At 38.0% G+C, this 6,000-nt stretch overlaps 1 protein-coding gene across 1 annotated transcript in view; it reads right to left on the bottom strand.

The window, feature by feature from the left end:
* Positions 1 to 3,264: 3,264 nt before the first annotated feature.
* Positions 3,265 to 6,000, bottom strand: part of RAP1A (RAP1A, member of RAS oncogene family) — a 97,058-nt gene continuing 94,322 nt past the window's right edge. The window contains exon 8 of the mRNA XM_004581926.3: positions 3,265 to 3,942. The gene's annotated coding sequence lies outside the window, so the exon portion shown is untranslated. The remainder of the gene's footprint in view (positions 3,943 to 6,000) is intronic.

The following is a 6,000-nucleotide window of genomic DNA, read 5'->3' as shown; positions in this document are numbered from 1 at the left end:
GGCAACTCCTTGGGTCTGTACTGCTTAGCATGTATCACCAGTGTGCAGACCAGCACTTGCAGTATGGCAGAAGCCCAGTGTTTGTGGATAGGTCCAAATGGATCATGCCCTGTTCTGCTTTGCATGTCCTACAGTTAATACAAACTTGAACAGTGTAGACAAAAACTAGCTGAAATCAACAGCTCTAAATGAGTCACACCACTGTTTAGAATGATAAGGTTTATTAAGATTTTTCCTCAAGAGTAACAGCCACGCCTTCTTTGTAAGAGAAGCAGTTATTGGGAAATCCAGTGTCACACCTTGGGCTCAGAAACGCAGGAGGCCCTTTTGTAACACGTCCAAAGAACTTGCACTCCCGCCCTTGCTACCTTCCTTTTAAAGCCCATTCATGTCTACAAGATGTAATCCATGTTGCTTTCTAGCAAAGAGAAATAGGTGCTCAATTCACAGGCTCCAGATGCTCGTATCAAGAATACTTCAGTGAGACAGGGCAACGAAAGGACTGCATATTCTACAAGTCCAGATGCAAATGCCCAGAGAAGTCTCAGTGTCATGCCTGTACTACACCCTCAAGAGTTCTGTACAACTCCTACATTTTGGAGAAATATAAATAGTCAAAGCTGGGTGGTTAGGCTGCCTCAAAGCTCACATTCATTCCTTCCCTGCGAGGCAGGCGCTTTCCAGATCCTGGACAAACATCCAAACCGCTCTCTGCCCTTTTAAGTTTGGAGCTGATTCAGGAAGGGCTACGTTAACACATATTTTTAGTACTTAAATAAGTGCAGGATTCAAATAAAAGGTTACTTTATAAATTATTTTCCTCCTCCAAATACCTGACAATTTGCCGATACTTTGGTTTCAACATACATGTAATACATAGAAGTGTATTTTATGTTTTCCAACATTCTACTAGGACTTGTTTACAAAAGAAAATACCACCATACTCCTTATTTCTCTTGTTGTCATCGAGTCCCTGAAACAAGATTCAGGCATGTGAACTGTTAAACATTTGTGTACCTACAAGACTAAAGAGGCAAAATATATAAAACTGGCTGGCTCCAAAAAATGCAGATTTTATTACTATTCATGCGTGGATAAATGATTCCAAACCAATCTCCTGGTAATAAAGATTAACATTTTCTCTAAGGATTAACTTTCCTAAGTACAATATAATTTTGAAGCGGATTGAGTAGTAAAAGGCGATAAAGAAAACTATCCAGGTGGTCACAGTATAATATATTGATGTAATTCATTCTATTGAAGGATTGTGTGTTTGTATTTTTAGTGCCTCATCAGACTTTGAATTCGGGAGAGCTGAGGAATGCAGTGTCTGTAGAAGTGCAAACTGGTCCTGAAGCTCCCCCTGCTGGAGGGCAAGACTATAGCCAGACCGTGCCTTGACAAGAGTTCTAAAATTCCTTTGCTTGAGGGTGCTGACAAGCCACAGAAGCGCTTTATGTTTTAACTGAAAAAAGCCAATGATCAAACTGTCAACTATAAATTTAAAATCTCCTTTCTATGTTATTTATATAACTGAAGCCATTATACTTGAAGTAGAGGTGAATACTAAAATGACATTAGGTCTTGGGTATTTTCAAACGAAGCTCACGCAACACCTTGGGGACTCCTTTGACATTTACTCAGATCCCTTTCCCTCTAGAACCACGAGTCAGAAGTCCACGTGAGGACAGCAGAAAACCACACCAACCTCACTTCCTGCAGGTCACTTTTCACCTTGCTCAGTTAACCACAGATTTCCTTGAGACGGCAGTTCCCTCTCTAATTTCAGCTGGTACTGCTCTGTACACTACTGCGCAAAAGGCATTTTCTTCTTGAAAGTTCCATCTTTAACTCGAGTGAAATGTATGAAATGTGATCAAGGAATCCAAAGACTCTGCATTTCCCCACTGCATCGGAGGTGAGGACACTGACTATAACGCTCCCAGTCAAAAGCGTAGCTCCCAGACTGCAAAGTGTTGTCCTTACTGATGCTGTTTAATCTGGCAAGTAGTCACACAATGTAATGAACAAGGTCAGAGTCCAGCAACTTCACTGGTCTGTGGGATGTCTGTGATTTTTGAACCTAAAGAACTGTTTGAGAGCTGTTTTTTAAAGCTGAAAAGACTTCAGAGGATCTTGAAATACAATATGCCCCCCTGACCTGGACACACTGCTCATGTCTCAGTTGGTCTATCAGCATATTAAATGTATAATCTCTTTGGCCCCTCAATCAGGATCAGTAGAAGGAAAGTGTTAGGTAATTACGTTTATTAGAAACTGAAAATAATACAATTTCCACTTTTAAAAACATTGTAACATTTCTCAGGTTGGTCAGAGCTTACATTTGAGAGCTGAATTTTAAACTGATTCAGTAACTGAGCAGCCGACTGACCACACTCCTGGACAATCTCAGCAAGGCATGAACACTTCTTCACACCTGGTTGCAACGAGACAGTGTCTGAATCCCTGAGCAGTGATTTAGATTTTCCAGGACCCGTCTCCTCCTGAACACCCGGGGACAAGGCACAGGGTTTCCTAGGCTTGTTCTTTCTCCTTCTGCACACTTGGCTGGCTAACAAGCTGTTTGCTCTACCCCCTCTCTACCCCCTTTAATGGAGCACACACAAGTAACACTGGGTCCATGTCCTACTTATCTTCTGTAAATATGGAAATAACTGGGAAGAAAAAGAAAAGCACCACTACAAGCTACAAGTTTAAGTTGGCAATCTCTTCCCATATTTAGTCAAAGCAGAAAGAACTTGACACATCCCTTTTATGTGCTTTATCTTTCTCCCCTTTGAGATTCTTCAATCTATTATAAAGCAGGTTTGAACATTTGCACACGAAACACTTCACTGATGGACTCACACCCAACACATTAACAATGGAAAATGGATTCCCTTGCTGAGATTACAAGTTGTGGAAGATCTGAAACAGTAAAAGTTAAACCTTGATACAGTATTAAACTTTTCTTTTTTACATATAAAAATAATACACAGTGGGATATTTTCTTCAATAAGATACAGTCTTTAAGATCGGAGAGGATATACAAAACTATTCTATGTGGTTTGATGTACTCTACTGTACTGCAGGAATAAATATATCTGGAACAGAGAGCGAAGTCTACTCCTAGAGAATCGCCAGTTAGTAGCGTAAAGTGTCCCGCAGACACTGGGCAGAGAGGAGCTACTGTCGCGTTTAAAACAATGTGGTTGTTATAAAATAAAGCTTTAAATCTAAACAATAACAAAAACACACACCAAATGAAAATGTACTAAAATTTAATCATCCATAAAAGCTGTAATTTAATCTGACAGTAAAACACAAGAAGCAATATTAGAGTTGGTTTAGTATATTATATATTTTAGCTTTGAAAGCCATAGAAATCAGTTATCCCAGTTTTTTTCCTATAAAAGACCCATTTTTTCCAAAGCATTATGCACAATTTTAATTAGAATATAATGACAGATGATATTTCATAATTTTTAAATATAAAATGAAGTCAATGACTCAAAAAAGTTATCTGCTGCAGTGAGTCTGAGGGAAAATCTCAACATCTATATCATTACAGATATAAAGTGTAATGTTTGACTTTTTAGTGCTCGATGGGGAATCATGATCAGAGGGCAATATGAAATCATTTGATTATAGTAGCAATATCTAACATTTGAAATGCATCCATGCTCATTTGTATAATCATATCAGAGTCAAGTATACTTATTTTCACATCTGTTATAACTGCTATTGCAAAGAAATACTATTGTCTTATTTTCCAAGAGATATACACAGAGCAATTTTTTTTCCAGGGAACTTGTGCAAACCAATATAAGATCTAAATTCTTCACATAATATATAAAACAGGAGAAGCCTCTTCAGGTTTATTTTTTGAAGTCTGGAATGCTGGCACTTTCCAAGTGGGCAACAGTTCTTCATTCCTGTAATCTAGAACATTGAACAGACACAAACATACATACGTTCTGGTTAATCTCCTGCTGTCAGAAGATGGCAGTTAACAAGTAGATACCCAGCAATATAGAAAGAACAATGGTTTTGGATGACCATTGTTAGAGAACTAAATTGTACTACACAGCTGTAGTAACAGGGCTATTTTATTAAAACATAATCAAATATAGGAAGCTGAGTTCATTGCTAATTCATCAACTTCACCTACTCTGTTTTAAAATACTTTGTATTTCACATTACACAGCAGTCCTGTTTGTACAGAAAAAAAAATGGTGATATTTCACTTCCATTCATTTTTTTTAAAGAATTGCACTGCTGCTAAGCAAATGACACTTGCCTGCAGCACAAGCTTTCCAAGAAAATTCCTTACTGAACCATTTTATGATGGTGCACTTTAGGATCATCACCTTTAATGCAGGTAAGGCAAGAGATAATAAAATAAAACTCACTGAAAGTTGGAAAAGAATCAAAGTTATTCTGACTATTCAGTAGAAGCAGACCAAGGAAGAATTCCCACGGATGAATTCCTCTCAGAGGTCATTAAAAGTTATATAAGACAGACAAGCATGTTCCAACACAATTTTGCCTCAAGCCTAACAAGCTGTCCTAATAAGGTTAACATACTCTTACTAAATGGTAAAACATTTATAATTGTTATTTTAGTCAACCACAGTAGGTTTAAAAGCACAGGAACTACACGGCACTTTAGTTTACAACACAATAAAATGCATTGCAAAGTTATTCCAATTGCTAAGTCACCTATTATTTGGTATTATCAAGCATTCATTGAGGCAGTGAGTGACTTACTAAGTACAGTATAAGGTGGATTACATATCAGAGTCTAAGAATTTATGCAAGCATGATGAAAATCATCACTAGATTTCTCTCTCTCTCCTCCAAGGTAAAGCTTGCCATCCACCATCACACTGTTGGATGTGCAAGGATGAATTTTTAAAACTGCAATAGGCCAGGAGATGGCACCTTGTCTGTCCAACATAAACTGAAAGGAGATTTGCCAAGAATGGGAAATTAAATTAGGATTTGCTAAGGTAATGATATCATGAGCAGCTAACTGTAAGAGAATGAAATAATACTGCTTAGCCACTGGAGCCCTCCTTGTCTCTACCTCTCACCTACACAAACACAAACGGCAGCCATCCTAACAGTCATCACTCTCACAGCACTGATGATTAAAGTCACTGAGTCAAGGCTTCACTTAGAGCTTAAATCAGCCATCACTTGGCCAGAAGCTATCTTTCCTAAGTCTGACCGCCAAAGACAATTCCCATGCTCGGTTCTCCTTTCTGTCCATGTTCCCTCTACTTTCACAGATGATTACCCAACAAAGATATCATTCACACGTCTATGAAAATACAATCTGGAGCTCTGGAAGAGGTAATCCACTACACAGACCCAGCAGACTTAAAAGCTGGTGTAACCAACTCTCAAGTGAAAGGAATTTACTTTTTTCTAAGTGGACCAAGTTTAGTAATATTCACATAATTGGAATCAAATTACATCATAAATTCACTCCACGAAAATATTCTTTTATGGTATTATTTATAAAGCTGCTGAAGTATAAACTGTCCAGGGAATTTAAATACAAAGTTAAAAAAAAAACCAGATGTCCTACAGGGCCAGATTTCTCATTTGATAAGCAGTTTAAATGCTACCTCTAATTTCTCTCTAATGAATCCATTTAATGAAAATATAAATGATACTTAAAAGTCAACTACCACCCAGAAGCTTACAGATGAAATGGTTAGTTGAAAGAAATCAAATCCCACCATAGAGAAAATGACTACTAGGTAAATTACAACATTATGCCACCACGTTAACTACCAGAATGGCTCAGACAAAAAAGATGGACAATTCTGATCTGGTGGAGGATGTGGAACTTAAAAAAATGACGTGACCACTTTGAGAAATGTGTTAGCATCTGCCAGCACGTACAGTATATTTTCTGATCTCTACAGTCCTAGACATACAGCCATCAGAAATGCATGCACATGCTCACACACACACACAAGTGCACCC

The sequence above is a fragment of the Ochotona princeps genome, chromosome 2 (assembly GCF_030435755.1).
Source record: "Ochotona princeps isolate mOchPri1 chromosome 2, mOchPri1.hap1, whole genome shotgun sequence".
In the NCBI taxonomy this organism is placed as follows: Eukaryota; Metazoa; Chordata; class Mammalia; order Lagomorpha; family Ochotonidae; genus Ochotona; species Ochotona princeps.
This window is presented reverse-complemented; position numbering and strand designations above follow the sequence as displayed.